The 22,242-nt window shown below is 43.9% G+C and overlaps 2 non-coding genes across 2 annotated transcripts; both read left to right on the plus strand.

The window, feature by feature from the left end:
* The first annotated feature begins 10,152 nt into the window (after positions 1-10,152).
* trnak-uuu (transfer RNA lysine (anticodon UUU)) lies at positions 10,153-10,237 on the plus strand. Its single transcript is given in 2 exon segments — positions 10,153-10,189; positions 10,202-10,237. It is a non-coding gene; the product is annotated as a tRNA-Lys (tRNA).
* Positions 10,238-14,123: 3,886 nt separating this feature from the next.
* Positions 14,124-14,205, plus strand: trnas-cga (transfer RNA serine (anticodon CGA)). Its single transcript has one exon. It is a non-coding gene; the product is annotated as a tRNA-Ser (tRNA).
* The last annotated feature ends 8,037 nt before the right edge of the window (positions 14,206-22,242 follow it).

The raw sequence follows: 22,242 nt of genomic DNA on the forward strand, positions 1-22,242 counted from the left end.
CACAGCAAGTAGCTGGATCCGGATCCATAGGAGGGAGATCGGTACCAACCGCCACAGGGACTCGAAGAGGCGGAAGCAGCAGCAGCAACAGCGCAGGAGCCCTGCTCTCGAATCCAGCCGTTCCCAGCGGAGAGCTGCCAGTCCCGGCCTGAGCCCTGTCTGGGAGCCGCCTGGCATTCTTTCTTCACAGAACGGGACCGATCCAGTTTCAGCTCACACACAAGCTCAGGAATCCCACTCCTGACAGATTCACTTAGAAAAACCTTGTTTAGATTCAGTGAATTGGGATTTAATTCAATCCTCATCTGCCCTCCGCTCTGTCAGTTCAGGACTTTATTTAAACCGACACTTGGAGCTCTGTTTCACAGGGTTCCGACTGTTTAAGCATTTCTCAGTCCCACTACAAACACCTTTTGCTGCTAACTTCTGCTTAATACAAAGTTCCCAGGAACGAGGGAATTTCTCCTGAGTACTGAGTTCGAGTTAAGGAACATTAGAGGTGCGATTACACTGCTTGGTGTATTCTATAGGCCACCAGCTAGTGGGACGGATATAGATGAGCACATTTTCAGGGAAATTACAGAGAGGTACAAAAGGCATAGAGCAGTAGTAACTGGGGATTTCAACTACCCTAATATAAACAATTTTACAACACCAAGTTATAGTCCAGCAATTTTATTTTAAATTCACAAGCTTTCGGAGGCTTCCTCCTTCCTCAGGTAAATGTTTTAAAATAAAATTGCTGGACTATAACTTGGTGTTGTAAAATTGTTTACAATTGTCAACCCCAGTCCATCACCGGCATCTCCACATCATGACTACCCTAATATAGACTGGGATAACAATAATATAAGGCGCATAGAAGGGGAAGAATTTTTGAAATGTGTTCAGGATAACTTTCTCGACCAGTACGTTTCTGGCCCACTGAGGAAGGAGGCATTGCTGGAATTGGTTCAAGATAATGAGGCGGGCCAAGTGGAGCAAGTTTCAGTGGGGGAGCATTTAGGAAGCAGCGATCAGTATCATAAGGATTAGAATAGCTATGGAAATGAACTCTGTCCACTCTAAAATAAAAATACTCAACTGGAGGAGGGTCAATTTCAGTGGGATGAGAACAGATCTGGCCCCGGTAAATTGGAATTAAAGATTGTCAGGCAAAACTATAATTGGACAGTGGGCGGCTTTTAGAAAGATGATTCGGGTATGTAGAAGGTACATTCCAACGAGGTAGAAAGGTAGGGCAACTAAAGCCAGAGCTCCCTGGATAATAAAAGAGATAGAGAATAAGATGAAGCGGGGAAAAGTGGCGTATGACAGATGTCAGATTGATAACACAAGTGCCAACCAGAGAGAATATAGAAAGATCAGAGGGGAAGTGAAAAAGGAAATAAGAGGGGCAAAGAGAAAGCATAAGAATAGCGGAAAACATAAAATTGAATCAAAAAGTATTCTACAGACATGTTAACAGTAAACGGGTAGTAAGAGGAGGGGTGGGGACGATTAGGGACCATAAAGGAGATCTACTCATGGAGGCAGTGGGCATGGCAGAGGTACTAAATTAGTACTTCGCATTGGTCATTACCAAGGAAGAAGATGCTGCCAGATTCTCGATAAAGGAAGATATAGTTAAGATACTGGATGGGCTATAAAATGAGAAAGAAGAGGTACTAGAAAGGCTTGTTGTACTTAAAATAGATAAGTCAACTTGTCTGGATGGGATGCACCCGAGGATGCTGAGGGAAGTAAAGGGGGAAATTGCAGAGGTACTGGCCATTATCTTCCAGACATCCTTAGTTATGGGGATGGTGCCAGAGGAGTGGAGAATTGCAAAGGTTACAACCTTGTTCAAAAAAAGGGTGTAAAGATAAACCCAGCAACTATAGGCCAGTAAGTTTATCCTCGGTGATGGGGAAAGTTTTCGAAATGATAATCCGGGACAGAATTAACAGTCACTTGGACGAGTGTGGATTGATTAGGGAATGCCAGCACGGATTTGTTAAAGGCAAATCGTGTTTAACCAACTTGATAGAGTTGTTTGATGAGGTAACAGAGAGGGTAGATGAGGTCAATGCAGTTGACGTGGTGTATATGGACTTTCAAAAAGCGTTTGATAAAGTGCCACGTGGTAGGCTTGCGATCAAGATTGCAGCCCATGGAACACATGGGACAATAGCAACATGGATGCAACACCAGCTAAATGACAGGAAACAGAAAACTGTTGTTTTTTTGGACTGGAGGGAGGTGGGTAATGGTGTACCAGAGGGGTCGGTGCTGGGACCACTGCTTTTCTTGATATATATTAATGACTTGGGCTTTGGAGTAAAGAGTACAATATCAAAATTTGCAGATTACACAAAACTTGGAAGAGTAGAGAACAGTGAGGTGGATAGACTTGAAGAGGATATGGACACGCCGGTGGCATGGACGGACACGTGGCAGATGAAGTTTAACGCGGAACAATGCGAGGTGATGGATTTCAGTGGGAAAAACGAGGAGAGGCAATATAAACTAAAGGGCACAATTCTAAAAGGGTTAGAGGAACAGAGGGACCTGGGGGTATATGTGCACAAATCGTTGAAAGTGGCAGGGCAGGTTGAGAAAGCGGTTTAAAAAGCAGACGGGGTCCTGGGCTTTATAAAGAGGGGCATAGAGTACAAAAACAAGCAAGTCATGATGAACCTTCATAACACACTATTTCGGCCACAAATGGAATATTGTGTCCAGTTCTGGGCAGTGCACTTTTGGAAGGATGTGACGGCCTTGAGAGGGTGCAGAGGAGATTTACTACAATGATTCCAGGGATGAGGGACTTAAGTTACATGGATAGATTGAAGAAGCTGGGAATGTTCACCTTGGAACTGAGAAGGCTGAGAGGAGAATTGATAGAGATATTCAAAATCATGAAGGGTCCAGATTGGGTAGATAGAGTGAAACTGTTCCCATTGGCGGAAGGGACATGAAACAAAAGGCATAGATTTAAGGTGATTGGCAAAAGAACCAAAGGTGACATGAGGAAAAACTTCTTCACACAGCGAGTGGTTGGAATCTTTGCTTTTTGTGCTTTGCATGTGAAGAAATGTCATCATTTTACCGACTGTATCTTAAGAGTGGGATTAAAAGTTCAGTGTTTATGAAACCAGGAATCTTGTGCAGCCGTTGTTAAATTTATCAAAGCAGGCAATTGTCGCCGTTTATCACAAGAACGCCCTAACCGGATATGCGGTCAAGTTGAAAGTAACGCAACGAGAAGCATCTGATACAACACGAAAGGCATCGGGCTCTGACAAAAATCCCCACCGTTTTTCTTTTCCAACATAAAGGGTGTGACATTTATTCTCTGAACATCGAAACAGTCTGGTCTCGCTCACGACAGAAATCTCCACGTCACAGCGAATTAGCCTTTCGTGACCTTGTCCATCAAGATGAATTGTGATTTGCGTGAAACCAACGTTCCATTCCTTTATAAGTTTCATGTGCCTGCTCTCCGATCACAAGGTTTTTTTTAGTCCACAGGGTAAATGTTGGACTAACAGCTCTGCTCAGCCGGCAATGATCACGGTACATTTTCTTGCAGACAAAACACACATTGAAACCGTGGAACTTTGAGGCGATGAATCCTCAGGAAAAATAAAATAAGGGCTCGAATCAATCTTACCAATAGCACCAACGAGAAAGGTGAAGAGGTCACCTTCTAAACCAGTAATTCACTCAACTAAACCTTGAGATTGTAGCGACCAAAAAAACAACTGTCTCCTGTCAGTTTACTTTTCCAAAATGAATGGTTGAAGCTTGCAGGAGTTAAAATCCAACGAGCCGGTCTTCACTCTTAAACCAGCAACTATGAAGTTAAGAGAAACGTGCCGGAGAAATACTCGATTTCAGCGCGGTGACACTGGGCCAGAGTAAAGTTCAGTTAATATGATCGCCGTGTGGCGAGAGGGTGGATTTGGAACTCCTGATCGACCGCACTGCGCATTTTCCAGATCTGCTTGGAGCACCAATCCCTTCAATTCATCACTTACAGGGACAATTCGATTCTCGGTTTCTTTTCGCTGAACTTGACGAGATCTTCAAAATTGAAAGAGACCCATATCAAAGCTAACCTCTTCACCGACATGCTCACAGATACAAAGCGACCAAACTCGGCTTCAGTGAGATGAAAGCCCAGAGAGGTTTCAAGGCGGAAGGCAATTTCAAAGAAAGCTCGTTCAATGAAAGTGCAGGTCATTGAGGTGCCTTTAAAGTCCAGATTGTTTGAACTGAACTTCTTCCGAAAGCGCTTGAGATTCAGGTGGAGTAATTTGGGGACTTCTTTTCCCTCTTTCCAAAAGTTTGAACCACACGTCAAGATCAAAAGTCGAGGGCTAAATTTGGGCTTCTCCCGGGTATGAACCTCGAATCGAGAATTATACACCTACCTAATCGCGCCCAGAAATAAGTCAAGGGGATTCAGTCTAAGTAAAATAATGGTATTGGAGAAAAAAATGAGATTAAAGATCGACAAATCTCCAGGACCTGATGGTTACCATCCCAGGGGATTAAATGGAGTCGGTGAGGAAATTGTACATGCTTCATTCATGATCGTTCAAACTCTCTTGTTTCAGGAATTGTTCCATGGATTGAAAAATTGCCAATGTCATTCCATTATTTATGAACGGGAGGAGAGATAACGTCGGAAATTATAGACCTATTAGTCTGTCGTCTGTTGTGAGGCAGTTACCAGTATATGTTATTAGGGAAGAGTGACTGAGCACTTGGATAAATATGAATTGATCAGAGAAGCCAGCATGGATTTGTAAAGGGTAAGTCAAGTCTAACAAAACTAGTTTTTTTTTCATTCGTTCACGGGATGTGGGCGTCGCTGGCAAGGCCGGCATTTATTGTCCATCCCTAATTGCCCTCGAGAAGGTGGTGGTGAGCCGCCTTCTTGAACCGCTGCAGTCCGTGTGGTGACGGTTCTCCCACAGTGCTGTTAGGAAGGGAGTTCCAGGATTTTGACACAGCGACAATGAAGGAACGGCGATATATTTCCAAGTCGGGATGGTGTGTGACTTGGAGGGGAACGTGCAGGTGGTGTTGTTCCAATGCGCCTGCTGCCCTTGTCCTTCCAGGTGGTAGAGGTCGCGGGTTTGGGAGGTGCTGTCGAAGAAGCCTTGGCGAGTTGCTGCACTGCATCCTGTGGATGGTGCACACTGCAGCCACAGTGCGCCGGTGATGAAGGGAGTGAATGTTTAGGGTGGTGGATGGGGTGCCAATAAAGCGGGCTGCTTTATCTTGGATGGTGTCGAGCTTCTTGAGTGTTGTTGGAGCTGCACTCATCCAGGCAAGTGGAGAGTATTCCATCACACTCCTGACTTGTGCATTGTAGATGGTGGAAAGGCTTTGGGGAGTCAGGAGGTGAGTCACTCGCCGCAGAATACCCAGCCTCTGACCTGCTCTCGTAGCCACAGTACTTATATGGCTGTTCCAGTTAAGTTTCTGGTCAATGGTGACCCCCAGGATGTTGATGGTGGGGGATTCGGCGATGGTAATGCCGTTGAATGTCAAGGGGAGGTGGTTAGACTCTCTCTTGTTGGAGATGGTCATTGCCTGGCACTTGTCTGGCGCGAATGTTACTTGCCACTTATGAGCCCAAGCCTGGATGTTGTCCAGGTCTTGCTGCATGCAGGCTCGGATTGCTTCATTATCTGAGGGGTTGCGAATGGAACTGAACACTGTGCAGTCATCAGCGAACATCGCCATTTCTGACCTTATGATGGAGGGAAGGTCATTGATGAAGCAGCTGAAGATGGTTGGGCCGAGGACACTGCCCTGAGGAACTCCTGCAGCAATGCCCTGGGGCTGAGATGATTAGCCTCCAACAACCACTACCATTTTCCTTTGTGCTAGGTATGACTCCAGCCACTGGAGAGTTTCCCCCCTGATTCCCATTGACTTCAATTTTACTAGGGCTCCTTGGTGCCACACTCGGTCAAATGCTGCCTTGATGTCAATGGCAGTCACTCTCACCTCACCTCTGGAATTCAGCTCTTTTGTCCATGTTTGGACCAAGGCTGTAATGAGGTCTGGAGCCGAGTGGTCCTGGCGGAACCCAAACTGAGCATCGGTGAGCAGGTTATTGGTGAGTAAGTGCCGCTTGATAGCACTTTCGACGAAACCTTCCATCACTTTGCTGATGATTGAGAGTAGACTGATGGGGCGGTAATTGGCCGGATTGGATTTGTCCTGCTTTTTGTGGACAGGACATAGCTGGGCAATTTTCCACATTGTCGGGTGGATGCCAGTGTTGTGGCTGTACTGGAACAGCTTGGCTAGAGGCGCAGCTAGTTCTGGAGCACAAGGCTTCAGCACTACAGCTGGGATGTTGTCGGGGCCCATCGCCTTTGATGTATCCAGTGCACTCAGCCGTTTCTTGATATCACGTGGAGTGAATCGAATTGGCCGAAGACTGGCTTCCGTGATGGTGCGGATATCGGCACGAGGCTGAGATGGATTATCCACTCGGCACTTCTGGCTGAAGATGGTTGCAAACGCTTCAGCCTTGTCTTTTGCACTCACGTGCTGGACTCCGCCATCATTGAGAATGGGGATGTTTGCAGAGCCTCCTCCTCCCGTTAGTTGTTTAATTGTCCACCACCATTCACGACTGGATGTGGCAGGACTGCAGAGCTTTGATCTGATCCGTTGGTTGTGGAATCGCTTAGCTCTGTCTATAGCATGTTGCTTCCGCTGTTTAGCATGCATGTAGTCCTGAGTTGTAGCTTCACCAGGTTGGCACCTCATTTTTAGGTACGCCTGGTGCTGTTCCTGGCATGCTCTTCTACACTCCTCATTGAACCAGGGTTGATACCCTGGCTTGTTGGTAATGGTAGAGTGAGGAATATGCCGGGCCATGAGGTTACAGATTGTGCTGGAATACAATTTTGCTTCTGCTGATGGCCCACAGCGCCACATAGATGCCCAGTTTTGAGCTGCTAGATCTGTTCTGAATCTATCCCATTTCGCACGGTGGTAGTGCCACACAACACGTTGGATGCTGTCCTCAGTGCGAAGACGGGATTTCATCTCCACGTTATTACATCTTGAAGATGTAATAACGTGGTAGATAATGCAGTGTCTATGAGTGTTATATGTATATTGACTTCCAGAGGCATTCGATGAGGTACCACATAAGAGACTGTTAACAATGAGAGCACATGGAAATTAAAGCAACCTATTGACATGGTTGGGGAGTTGGTTGGAAGGTAGGCGTCAGAGAGTAGGGATAATGGATCTGTGCTCAAATTGACAGGCTGTGATTAGTGGTGTCCCCCAGGGATCTGTACCGGGGCATTAGCTTTTTACTATATGCATAAATGAGGCAAATGAAGAAATAGAGAGCCATATATCCAAGTTTGTCGACGACACCAACTTAGGTGACACGGTAATGTAGATGGGAGCATAAAGTTGCAAAGCGAAATTGATAGATTAAGTAAGTTGGTAAAACTGTGGCAGATGGAGTTTACATAGAATTACATCGAATGTACATCTCAGAAACAGACAATTCGGCCCAACTAGACGACGCCGGTGTTTATGCTGCAGACGAGCCTCATCCAACCCCGCTTCATCGAACCCAATGAGCAAACCCTAATATTCCTTTCTCCTCCATGTGTTTATCTCTCTTCCCCGTAAATGAATCCATGCTTTTCGCCTTAACTGCTCCTTGTGGTAGCGAGTTGCACATTCTAGCGAGCATCTTTGTAAATGTGGTTCTCTTGAATGCCATATTGGATTAAATTGTGACTATCTGATATTTATGGCCCCAATTTTGGAGTCCTCCCCCCAAAATTGCAAACACCTTATCTACGTCTGACCTATCAAACCCTTGCATAATCTTAAAGTCCTATTTCAGCTCACCCTCAGCATTCTATTTTCTATGGAAAAGAACCGAAGATTGTTCAATCTTTCAATATGGGGAAGTGTGAAGTCATACACTTTGGACCTAAGCAAGATAGATCAGATATTTTCTAACATGTGAGAGGCTAGGAACTGTGGGGGAGGAAAGATGTTACGAGTCCAAGTGCAGAAATCATGAAATGTCAGTGGACAGTTACAAAAAATAATTTAAAATTCTAATGGAACTTTGGCCTTTATCTTAAGGGAGCTGGAATTCAAAGGGGTGGAAGTTATGTTACAGTTATATAAACTCTGCTGAGACTACATTTAGAGTACTGCATTCAGTTCTGAGCACCACACCTCGGGGAGGATATATTGGCCTTGGTGGGGGTGCAGCGCAGATTGACCAGAATTATACCGGGGCTAAAATGTTTAAATTATGCGGACAAGTTGCATAGAAAAGGTTTGTATTTCCTTGTGTATAGAAGATTAAGTGTTGATGTAATCGAGTTGTTGAAGGTGATTAAATGAACCAATCGTGTGTGTGTGAGCTGTGAGACACCTTGAAATACCAATCCTCTCCACCACTGGGGACTGAGTCTTCCAACATGCAGGGATTTTCACTCGTGTAAGTTTCATCCACATTTTCTGCTCTTCATTTCTCCGACCTGCTTGTTGCGCCTTTCCCTTCAATTCAGGACTAACAGGAAAAACTCGATTCTGCCATCAATCTTCGGGTCACATGGTGAGATTTCAAATAATTGAGATCGACCCTTATCAACCCCAATATCGTCACCTACACGTTTGACGAATGCAAAGCGGCTTCAATCGCGGTTTGGCTGCACAACTCCTTCAAAGATACTGTCGGTCATTGGAGGGTCTTTCAAGTCATGACACGAACATAACAGTTCGCACTGCCGTTTTCCCCAAGGCGCTTCAGATTCATGTGGAATGATTTCGGTCTGGCGGTCAAATCCGTTCCCTCTTTCCGAATCCACCTTTGAACCCGGGAGTTTTGGTATTTTTGATAACCGAGAACAAACTGGTTTGTCCTGTATTTTACATTACTTTCCGGATCTTACAGATAAGCAGAGCACTTGAGCTGTCACAGGTGTGATTTTAACTTTTCTCTCTCTCCTCTAAATCTCCCCGGCAACTGCCACTAATCACAATCTTCTGTCACATTTCTCCATCAGAAAGTTCCGAGCCTCGGTTTTTAAATGAAATAACGCCCATCTCTTCAATCAACGACAGCCCAGAGAGAGTTTCTTAGTTTCAGCTCCCAATTTCCCCAAATCCTCAAAGTAGCATGGAAATAATTGTCCTTAAGTTAATAATAATAATATCATTAAAAGTTCTTATCGTCTGGGGCTTTGTTTCAGATTCCACGGCTTTTAAAGGTCACTGCGGATGTTTAACGAAGCGCCTTTTGGTTGGAGGCTTCTGTGTGGGAAAGATCACGAAGCGACAATTGAGAGACCGAGGATGAAGCTGTTTGATGGGAGCACTGGTGACACAGACCGTGCGCGGCTCCAGTGGCGCAATCGGTCAACGCGCGTTACTTCAAAAATAATTATACGCTGGAGAAATGCTGGAGTTGTGAGCTCCAGCGCCATCGAAAGTAGTTGAACCTTCCAAACATCTTGACTGGAGTTCAAGGTACATCCGGTTCCATAACGCATCCACTTCTTCATGTCCCCATGTGGGCACTGAGGCTCCTCTGGCGGACCGTCTTGCAATAGCAGGTGAGAGTTTATTTGTTTTCAGAGGAGAGGGTGCGATTGGCGACAACTGAAATGGTCAAGCGGCCGGCACGAGATCTTTGAATCCAAAGAACCAAACACAATTCTTCTTTCCGTGAAGCAGGTTTTGATCGATTTGAAGTGTCATGTAGGGAAAATTCGGGAGGCAAACTTGCTGCCTGGTGTCACGGTGTAACGGGTGAAATTATTCCGCTTTCAATTGTTGATCGGCTGAAAGGTCGAGAGGCCTTTTCCAGCTCCCGTGTGGAACAAGTTTAGCTTTTGAGCCATTGGGTAAAGTGTTTTTATTTAATTGCTGCTAACGAATAACAAGACATTTTGTACAACCAAGAAGAACTGCAAAATCACGATTTCGCTGCCCATGTTTCTTACATCATGTTCAACAGAAACAAGGATTCTCCTCAACACGTTGCTGAAAATTTTTTCAAAGGGATCCACCCCCAAATTCGGCATCGACAGGGATAATTCAGAGACCCACCATGTATCTGTGTGATGTAAACCCATCCAGCAGCGAGCCTGGATAGCTCAGTCGGTAAAGCATCAGATTTTTAAAACAGGTAGTGATCTGAGGATCCAGGGTTCAAGTCCCTGTTCAGGTTAAAAAATTTAAAACAGCTGGCAAGTTCTGCTTTTCCAGCGGACCAACATCAGCGAAAGGAGCTCAGAGTCAGCGATCCAGTCCAACGAGCCTGCTCCGCCATTTGATAACGTCATCGCTAAACTTGGACTTCAACTCCACTTTCCCGACCGATCCCCATGTGCCTTCGTGTCCAAAAATCGACCTTGACACAGTTTTGAATCTATTGAATGGCTCAGCATCCACAGCCCTCTGGGGGAGAGAATTCCAATGGCTCACAACCCTCTCAGTGAAGAAATCTCTGTTCCAAATGGCCGGCCCTTTATGTTCTCGACTCTCCAGTCAGAGGAAACAGCGTCCCAGCATCTACCCTGTCAAGCCCTCCAAGAATTTTACATGTTTCAATGAGATCACCTCATTATTGTAAACTGCAGAGAATGTCGGCCCACTCCACTCAATCTCCCCTCACAGGACAACCCTCCCATCCCAGGAATCAATCCAGTGAACCTTTGTTGCACCCACTCTAAGGCAAGTGTATTGTTCCACAGATCAAAACTGTACACAGTGCACCAGATGTGGTCTCACGAAAGCGCTATATAATTGCAGCAAAACTTCCTTATCTTTGGAATCCAACCACCTCCCAATGAAGGCCAACATACAATTTGCTTTCCGAATTGCTTGCTGCACCTGCACGTTAACTTTCTGTGATCCGTGTACAAGGACACACAAATCCCTATGAATACCAACATTTCGTAGTCTCTCATCTTTTAAAAGATATTCTGCTTTTCTATTCTTCCAACCAAAGTGAATAATCTCACATTTCCCCACTTTATACTTTATTTGCCAACTTCTAGCCCACTCACTTAACCTGTCTGTATCACTTTGCATCCTCTTTGCGTCCTCCTCACGGCTTACCTTCCCACCTAGTTTTGTATCGTGAGCAAACTTGGATACATTATACTCGGTCAGCTCATCTAAGTCAGTAATATAGATTGTAAATCGCTGAGGTCCGAGCACTGATCTTCACGACACCCCACTAGTTACAACCTGCCAACCCGAAAATTACCTGTTTATTCCTACTTTCCGTTTTCTGGACGTCAACAAATCCCCAATCCATCCTAATAGATTACCCACAATCCCATGAGCCCTCATCTTTTTTAACAAGCTTTGTGTGGCATCTTGTCGAATGCCTTTTGAAAATCCAAATGTTCTACATCCACTGGTTCTCCCTTATCTACCCTGCTATCGACACCCTCGAAACTTTGAATAGAGTTGTCAAGTACGATTTCCCTTTCATAAAACCGTGTCGCATGTGCCGAACCAGATTATGATTTTCTAAGTGCCCTGTTAACAAGTCTCTAGTAATAGATTCTCGCAATTTCCCTGCTACTATTGTCAGGCTAAATGGGCTGTAGTTCCCTGTTTTCTCTCTCCCTCCTTTCTTGAATAGTGGAGTTACATTTGGTATCTTCCAATCCATGGGGATGTTTCTAGAATCATGGGAACTCTGGAAGATAAAACCAATGCATCCACTTTCTCTGCAGCCACCTCTTTTAAAACCCTGTGATGTAGGCTATAAGGTCCAATGAATTTGTCAGCTTCTTGTCCCATTAATTTCTACAGTACTTTTTCTTGACTAATTTAATTGCTTAGGTTCCTCACTCTTATTAGAACCTTGGTTCCCCAATAATTCTGGTATGATTTTTGTGTCTTCTCCTGTGAAGACAGACACAAAATACTTGTTTAACGTCTCTGCCGTTTCCTTATTCTCCATTTTTAATTCTCCCGTCTCTGACTCCAAGGGGTCCATGTTTACTTTCGCTAATCTCTTCCTTTTTGCGTACTTGCAGAAGCTCTTACAATCCATTTTTATATTTCTTGCTGGTTTACCCTCATTCTATTTTCTCGCATTTTTGCAATTCCTCGGTCATCCTTTGCTGATTTCTAAAAACCCTCCTAATCCTCAGGCTTAGTAATCTTTTTGGTAACATTGTAAGCCTCTTTTAACCTAATTCTATCATTAATTTCTCCAGTTAACCAAGGTTGGACCACTTTTCCGGTTGAGTTTTTAATCCTCAAGCGAATGTTATTTTGTTGAAGAATTATGAATTATTTCTTTGAATGTTCGCCATTGCTTATCTACCATCATATTTTTAATCTAATTTCCCAAACTACCTCAGCCAACTCACCCCTCATAACTACCTTATAGGTTTTGTTTAAATTTAAGACCCTAGTTTCGGACTCAACGACATCACTATCAAACTCAATATGAAATTCTATCATATTATGATCATTCTTCCCCAGAGGATCATTGACTACAAGATTACCAATTAACCCTGTGTCATTACACAATACTAGATCTAAAATAGCCTGTTCCCTTGTTGGTTCTTCGACATATTGATCTAGAAAACTGTCTCGACTGCATTGAATGAACATAAAACAGTTTATCTTGAGTTGCAATAGAATGATCCCCGGACTTGAAGGGTTAACTTACGAGGAGAGATTACACAAATTGGGGTTGTATTCTCTAGAGTTTAGAAGGTTAAGGGGTGATCTAAACGAAGTTTTTAAGATGTTAAGGGGAACAGATAGGGTGGATAGAGAGAAACTATTTCGGTTGGTTGACGATTCTAGGAGTGGGGGCACAGTCTAAAAATTAGAGCCAGACCTTTCCGGAGTGAGATTAGAAAACATTTCTACACACAAAGGGTGGTAGACGTTTGGAACTCTCTTCCGCAAACGGTAATTGATACTAGCTCAATTGCTAAATTTAAATGTGAGATAGATAGCTTTTTGGCAACCAAAGGCATTAAGGGATATGGGCCAAAGGCATGTATATGGAGTTAGATCACAGATCAACCATGATCTGATCAAATGGCGGAGCAGGCACGATGGGCTGAATGGCCTACTCCTGTTCCGACGTTCCTATGTTGCTACAACTTGACATTGCTGTCCATCGGATTGGAAAACGTGATTGGATGGACCGGTCGGATGTGGGTGTCAGCGAATTCTGCATTGTTTGCACCCCTCTGTTATCAGCGGCTCGTTGATCTTGGGCTCTGATTCTCACTTTGGGGATTTGCTGATTGACAAGTGAGAGAACCCGGACGAGCCCTGCGGTGTTCCCATTTTTAGTGCAAAATCACTAATTGGCTTCTCATGTCTTGTCAGCGGTGTAGTCGGCAGGATTGACTTAATTCCAGTGCATGGAGGAGGACAGAATGCAAAGGTTCTGTCGACAACACACATAGAGAAAGGAAAATGTCTCACGATGGTGTTCAGATTGAAACTGAATGTGAATGTATCCCAATTAACTTGACATCATGAATGGAAAATGGAAATGGTCCACCATTGGCCGGTAAAAGAACGCGGATATCCCGCATGACAGGCGAGAATTTTACCGCAGAAACAGCAATGCCCGCACGGGAGTCGGCTGCATGTGTCCAGCTGGAAACCTGCCTCAAGAACATACAGTCTCATAGATCTCCTGTGTTAACTTTCCTCATTCTGATCTGAAGCCGTGTAGGCTTCGTCGTTTGCAGCTGCGATGACCCAAAGATTAAGGCGTTGGAACTCGCAATGTGATTTTCCTACCCAGCTTCGACGCAACACACGTGGAGAAAGGAAAATATTTCAGAATGGTGAGCAGATTGAAGCAGAGTGCAAATAGATCACAATTCACGCAATCTTATGAATGGAGAATGAAAATAATCCTGAATTGAGCGGAAATCGAAGCCCAACCTCACCACGTGACAGAGGAGGATTTCCATCACAAAAACAGCAATGCCCGCGCGTTGACAAGCTCCAACAATCAAGTTGGAAACCTGTCGGAGAGAGCATCGTATCACAGATCGCTTGTGATAAACCCACGCATTCTGATTTACAGCCGTGGACCCCAAACGTGTGTGGCTGCGATGGCCGAGTGGTTAAGGCGTTGGACTCGAAATCCAATGGGATTTTCCTGCGCAGGTTCGAATCCTGCTCGTAGCGCTATTTCTTAAAGTTATGTTCACTGCACAAATAAATATGAACTGGAGTTGACGAACAACATTCCCTCTCTCAGAGAGATGCTTCAGCACGGCACATGCTTTTAATTGGGACCCCAATGGTCTCTTGCAAAATTGCAAGACACGTGAAGGAATCTCTCCCAAGCTCCATCTTAAATTCAGACCGTTCGCAGAAATTGACATTTATACGATTTCTTCCGATACTTTGATCTCACATTGTCCCTGTCTCTGACTCTCTGTGTTTTCCCCTCATGACATGGCAGGGATCCTTGAACGGCCAAGGATGATTGAACCTGGAACACCAGCAGAGAAGGGTGAAGATGGAAAGACTGAGATGGGGGGAGAAGCAAAGGTGCAACCCAGCGGATGAATTCGTAACTAATGTCCACACATTTATGTCTCTTCGCCCTCACAGTGAAAAAATCAGCAATTTGAGTACAGTACACTTATGGTAGAGTGTAAATATGCGGATGTTGAGACCGACACGAATCGAACCGTTGCCGTGGTGATGAAAGCGCCGAATCCTAAACTCTGGACCGCAAGGAAACGCATGAAAATTCTTTGCTGCGAACAAGCAGAGCAACGCGGCCTTTCCCACTCGCCCCTTTGTAATTCAGCTCATTTTTGTGCCAGACAAGCTGCTCGCAAAAAATGGCATTTTCTGTTCGAACTTCTATCGCGACAGAAGGTGATGTTCAGGCAATGACAGCACCAAGTGCAAGTAGGCATGTACATGAAATGGAAAGTGAGGTAAAATACTACCACAAGCTGCTGATGGACATGTTTCCATTTCCAAAATTCACGCACCGAATCAATGGAAAAACTGCAAGGCAACGCAGGTCCATCGTGCATCATTTGAAGCAACTGGCAGTTTAAAGTGGCATTTCCTGCTGCTCCTGTCAGGGGTGAGGGAGAGACGCTGTCGGTACCTGCGTACAGTTTGATTTTGTACTGAACTGTACAGAGAAGGAGCAAATCTACCGGGGCTGTGAGATATTCTATATTATTCATATTTAATGACAGGAATATCCGCAATCAGAAGCTGAAAAGAAGGGAGAGTTAAGCGGCCTGAGAATAAACACAGAGCTGAATGAATCACGGAAGAGTGAAAGAAAAATAAATGTCATCAGTTCCACTTTATCTCGTGCGCAATCCTGGGAGCTCCCCGATGGACTGATGGTTAAAATTCAGTGCTCCCACCGCCGCGTGGTTCCATTCCCAATCAGGGAATTAACTTCAACAAGAGTTATGAACTTATTAAATTAAACACATGAAGCTAATTAAACTCTGTTCGGAGTTGAATGACTGTTTTAATCATCATTAATCAACCGATAACTTTCTATTTCAGGCTGAAGGAGATACTGACCTGATTACCGAGAGACAGTCAAATCTTTAATAAGATTTTTGTGCTTTGCATGCGATGAAATTTCTTCATTTTATAGACTGCATCTTAAGAGTGCGATTATAAGCTTAGTGCAGCCGTTGTTAAATTTCAAATTAACAGGCAATTGTCGCTGTTTTTCACAGGAACACCCGAACCGGTTCTACAATCAAGATGAAAGTAACGCAACGAGGAACATCTGATACAACAGGAGAGGCATCGGGCTGTGACAAAAATCGCCACCGTTTTGCTTTTCCAAAATAAAGGGTGTGACATTTCTTCTCTGAACATAGAAAGAGTCTGGTCTCGCTCATCACAGAAATCTCTATGTCACAACGAACCGTCTCTCCTGCAGCTAGTGCGGCCTCCCTTCGGGCCTTTCGGGGGCTTGTTTCTCAAGATGAATTGTGATTTCCGTGAAGCCAATGTTCCATTCCTTTATATGATTCATGTGCCTGATTTCCGACCGCAGGGTAAATGGCGGACTATCAGCCCTCCTCAGCTGGTAATGATCACGGTACATTTTCTTGCAGACAAAACACACATTGAAACCCTGGAATTTTGAGGCGATGAATCCTGAGGAAAAATAAAATAAGAACTCGAACATCAAACTTTCGCACCACTGAAACAGACGGAAAAGCCCTCTGCTAAATGCGTAATTCACTGAGCTAAACCTTAAGGCGGCAACACCCTATATAACACTTGTCAATGTCAGTTCACTTTTGCAAAATCAACAGTTGAAGCTTGCAAGAGTGAAAATCCAACGAGCCGGTCTTCACTCTTAAACCAGCAACTATGAAGTTAAGAGAAACGTGCCGGAGAAATACTCGATTTCAGCGAGGTGACACTGGGCCAGAGTAAAGTTCAGTTAATATGATCGCCCAGTGGCGAGAGGGTGGATTTGGAATTCCTGAGCGACCGCACTGCGCAATTTGCAGGTCCGCTTGGAGCACCAATCCCTTCACTTCATCACTTACAGGGACAATTCGATTCTCGGTTTCTTTTCCCTGAGCTTGGGGAGATGTTAAAAATTGAAAGCGACCAATATCAAAGCGAACCTCGTCACCGACATGCTCACAGATACAAAGTGGCCACACTCTGCTTCAGTGAGATGAAAGCCCAGAGCGGTTTCAGGGTCGAATGCAATTGAAAGCAAAGCTCGTTCAATGAAAGTGCAGATCATTGAGGTGCCTTTAAAGTCCTGATTGTTTGAACTGAACTTCTTCCGAAAGCGCTTGAGATTCAGGTGGACTGATTTGGGAACTCCTTTTCCCTCTGCAAAAGTTTGAACCGCAGCTCAAGATCCAAAATCTGGGGCTAAATTAGGGTTTCTCCGGGGTATGAACCATCGAATCAATAATTATACCACGACCTTGAAGAGCGCAGAAACAAGAACGTGTCACCGACACATTCTCTGAGAGGGCTGTCCGTATGATGAAAAGACATTTCTGAAGAGACTTTCTGATCAGTTCCATGTTGGCTCCTGAAAAAAACACAGCACTGTGTGCTTCTCAAATTCACTAAACACCGTGAATTACAAAAAAAGGCACCGCTGGGAGTTGAACCCAGGATCTGCTGTTTATTAAACAGCGTGCTTTAACCAACGAAGCCACGGTGCGAATTCACCGGCTTGTTTCCCACCTCCTCATTAATATCTATCAGCTACACGTCACATTCTGTTGGGGGTTCAGACTGTTTTATCTTTGTCCATTTCGCTTGCCAGTTCACCTGTGAATCCCGATACTGCCTGCATTTCAAGCTGTGTTTATCTTTCTGTGTCCATCAGTGCTTTGATACACGAATGAATATGTGTGCTTGTGTTTGTTTGTTACTTTAAATAAAAATTAGTGATGGACAATTCTCGCTCTGACACTGATGAACTAATTAAGCAAATTTCACAGCGAAGTGTTGTTTATTGTGGTACTGAAACTAAAAAAAAATCGTAGAAGGTGCAAAGAGGGAAAACGAGAAAAACTTGTGATTGAAATTAAGGACAACTTTCAAGGTTTTTACACGTATATTAAGAGAAAGAAGGGTGACTAAGAGTAATGTGGGCCCCTTAAAGACATGATGTCGAGATGCCGGTGATGGACAGGGGTTGACAATTGTTAACAATTTTACAACACCAAGTTATAGTCCAGCAATTTTATTTTAAATTCACAAGCTTTCGGAGGCTTCCTCCTTCCTCAGGTGAACGTTGTTCCCTTAAAGACAGTGAACCCTTAAAGACAGAGGGAGGTGATATTGTAATTGAAAATCAGGAAATGGCAGACTTGCTGATACTCACAGAAAGGCATAAGGACAATATACCACAGACAGAGGAAAACTGAAAATAAATCAAGGGTAAGTAAAATAATGGTAACGGAGAAAATAATTAGACGAAAGATAAACAAATCTCCAGGACATGATGTTTACCACCCGAGGGGATAAAAAGGAATAGGTGAGGACATTGTACATGCTTTAGTCATGATCTTTCAAAACTCTCTTGATTCAGGAATTGCTCCACGGATTGAAAAAATTCAAATGTCATTCCATTATATACGAAGGGTGGGAGAGATAACGCAGGAAATTATAGACCTATTCGTCTGACGTCTCTTGTGGGGAAGTTACCAGTATCTGTCATTAGGGAAAGAATAACTGAGCACTTGGATAAACATGAGTTGATCAGAGAAAGCCAGCTTGGATTTGTAAAGTTTAAGTCAAGTCTAACGAAACCAGTTGAACCTTTTGAAGATGTAACTAACGTAGTAAATAATGGAGTGTCTATGGGTGATATATGTATATTGACTTCCAGAGGCATTCGATAAGGTTTAGCATCAGAGACTGTTAACAGAAATGAGAACATGTGGAATTCAAAGCACCCATTGACATGGGGAGGGAGTTAGTTAGGAGGTAGGAGACAGAGAGTAGGGTTAATGGGTATGTACACAAATTGACAGGATTTGATTAGTGGTGTCCTCCAGGGATCTGTACCGGCGAATCATCTTTTTATTATATGTATAAATGAGGGAGATAAAGGAATAGAGAGCCGTATATCCACGTTTGTCGACGACACCAAGTTAGGTGACACAGTGAGTAGTGTAGATTGGAGCATAAAGTTGTAAAGGGAAATTAACAAATTAGGTGAGTTGATAAAAGTGTGGCAGATGGAGCTTACATAGAATTACATAGAATGTACATCACAGAAACAGGCAATTCGGCCCAACCAAACTATGCCGGTGTTAATGCTGCAGACGAGCCTCCTCCAACCTCTCTTCATCTAACCCGATGAGCAAACCCGAAAATTCCTTTCTCCTCCATGTGTTTATCTAGCTTCCCCGTAAATGTCTCCATGCTATTTTTCTTAACTACTCCTTGTGGTAGCGAGTTGCACATTCTAACGACTCTCTGGATAAATATGTTTCTCTTGAATGCGATATTTGATTTATTGATGACTATTATATTCATGGCCCTAAGTTTTGAAGTCCCCACTCCCAAAAGTACAAATGCCTAATCTACATCTGACCGATCAAACCCTTGAATAATCTTAAAGTCCGATATCAGGTCACCCTCAGCCTTCTATTTTCTATAAAAAAAAAGCCCCAGACTGTTCAAAGTTTCAATATGGGGAAATGTGAGGCCATCCACTTTGGCCCTAAGCAAGATAAACCAGAGTATTTCCGAAATGGTGAGAAGCTAGGAACTGTTGGTGGGCAGTGATATCTTGGGAAATCAAGAAGAGTTGGCAGACAGGTGCAAAAATAATTAAAATGGCGAGTGGAATGTCGGCCTTTATCTCAAGGGAGCAGGAATTCAAACGGGTGGAAGTTATGTTGTAATTATATAAACTCTGTTGAGACCAAATTTAGAGTACGGCATTGAGTTCTGGGCACCAGACCTCAGGGAGGATATATTGGCCTTGCGGGAGGTGCAGCGCAGAAAGACCAGAATGATACCGGGGCTAAAATGGTTACATTATGAGGACAAGTTGCGTGGACAAGGCTTGAATTTCCTTGTGTATTGAAGATTCAGTGGTGATGTAATTCAGGTGTTGAAGATGATTAAACGATCCAATGGTGTGTGTATGAGTTGATGCTGAATCGGTCCCCTGCAGTGAAGAGAGGGTCGGCAGATGCCTGGCAGACACGGCTCTGAACAGGACTCGCTTCTCTCCTGCGGCAGCGGCTGGTTTAGAGAGATCACTCTGTGTGCTGCTGTTATTCCGCCTCCCGCACTCTTGGAGAACCGCGGAGATCGGTCCTCATTTTTCTGTTATGAATCCGGCTCCATCCGTTTCCTTTGGACGGGAGTGCGTCTGATCTCAAGTCAGTCAGAAGCGGGTGCAAATCATAGCACAGGCTTTGGGACTGGCGACTGTTTTTTTTTTATTGGGTCTTTTTTAAGGAATAAGCTGTGCAATGTTTGCATAATAATCATCAGAATTAAGTTTGATACAATGAAGGTTTCTTCAGTTATTTTCCATTTCCACCCTCACCAGTTTTATACAGTAACAGGTAACAATGTTTAAGGGATGTGATGTCCAGTGTTGGTGGAATCAGTGTAATTTAACTTGACACATTGAAGAATCTCTTGTCTATCCCAGGCTCTTACCTTAGGTTTAGACCTTCACCTAGTTTAAAATCGGTCACTCACTGATATAAATAAACCAGTAACATCCCCGAAACCTCAGCGTGAATGTTTGTTCCAATACTTAGTGATGGTCCCAATTTCTACTGAAATTCTCAATCAGCAAATCCCAGAGGCTGTTTCGGGTTTGACAAACTGTGAAACAGATTGTTCTAAAAGCCGGAAAGAGGGAAACGCCGGTGGTTGATATAAAGTGTTAAAAATTATCTCTTTCTGTTTCAGATTCATCTTTGTGTGTTACTGACTGGAGCGACTATAACGGAGCCCAGTGACTGGTTAACGAGTTGAACAGAGTCACTGGCCTGTGTTACAGACCGGCTCGTTGGACCTGCTCATTTCGACTCATGTCATTGTCAGCAAACGGGAAATTGCTGAAGTTGAGGCTGGTGAATAAAAGCTCGAAATGTCAATCCTCTCCGCAACTGGGGACTGAGTCTTCCGACAAAGAGGGATTTTCACTCGTGCAAGTTCCATCCACGTATTCTGCTCTTAATTTCCCTGATCTGTTTGATGCGCCTTTCACTTCAATTCACGACTTAAAGGAAAAACTCGATTTTACAGTCAATTTTCGGGTCATATGGTTAGATTTCATAAAATTGAACTCGACCCTTATCAACCCCAATATCATCACCTGCACGTTTGACAAATACAAAATGGCTTCAATCGCGGTTTTGCTGCACAACCGGTTCAAAGATACTGTCGGTAATTGGAGGGTCTTTCAAGTCATGACACGAACATAACAGTTGGCGCTGCCGTTTTCCCCAAGACGCTTCATATTCATGTGGATTGATTTCGGCCTGGCGGTTAAATCCGTTCCCTCTTCACAAATCCGTCTTTGAACCTATGTCTTTTAATATTTTTGATAACCGATACCAAATCGGTTTGTCCCGTACTGTACATTACTTTTTAAACATTACAGATAAGCAGAACACTTGAGCTGTCACAGCTGTGACTTTGACTTTTCTCCCTCTCCTCCGGATCTCCCCGGCAACTGCCACTAACCACAATCTTCTGTCACACTTCTCCATCGGAAAGTTCCGAGCCTCGGTTTTCAAGTCAAATAACGCTCATCTCTTCAGTCAACGACAGCCCAGAGAGAGTTTGTTAGTTTCATCTCACATTTTCCCCAAATCCTTCTTAAAGTACCATCAAAAATTTTCCTTAAGTTAATAATAATAAAATTAAAAGTTCTTATCTTCTGGGGTTTTGTTTCAGATTCCACGGCTTTTAAAGTTTACTGCGGATATTGAACGAAGCGCATCTTGATCGGAGGCTTCTGTTTGTCACGAAACGATAGTCGAGAGACCGAAAGATAAACGCTTTTGTGATCTTGTAGCGCAATCGATCAGTCCGCGAAACTTTTCTGGTGCGCCAGAAATGCTCAGGTTGTGAGTGCGAACCTCACCGATAACAGTCGAATCTTTCGCTTCAAACATTTTGACCGGAGTTCAAGATACAACTGATATGTTCCATCTCGCATCTACTTCTTAGTGTTCCCAGTTGGGTTCTTCTGGCCTACCGTCTTGCAATAGCAGGTGCGAGTTTGCTTGTTTATTGGGGGAGAGGGGGGCAAAAAGCAGCAGTTCATATGACAAAGGGGCCGGTACGAGATCTTTAAATCTGAAGAACCAAAGACAAAATTCTTCTTTTCGTTAAGCGGATATTCATCGGTTGGAAATTTCGTGTAAGGAAAATTTGGAAGGGAAATTTGCTGCCTGGTGTCACTGTGTAACGGGAGAAATTATTCAGCTTCCAGATGTTCATACGCTGAAAGGTTGAGAGGCCTTTTCCAGCTCCCCGTGTGGGACAATTTAGCTTTTGAGCCGCTGGGTAAAGTGTTTTTTTTAATTGATGCAAAATAATAACAAGATATTTGGCAAAAAAATATTCTAAATTCACGAGTTCGGTGTCCATGTTTCTTACATCCTGTTCAACACGTTGCTGAGAATTTGAAAATCGGATAATCACCATGGTTCGACGTCTCCGAGGGATAAGTCAGAGTCCTGCCATGAA

This window comes from Heptranchias perlo, chromosome 20, assembly GCF_035084215.1.
Source record: "Heptranchias perlo isolate sHepPer1 chromosome 20, sHepPer1.hap1, whole genome shotgun sequence".
Lineage (NCBI taxonomy): Eukaryota > Metazoa > Chordata > Chondrichthyes > Hexanchiformes > Hexanchidae > Heptranchias > Heptranchias perlo.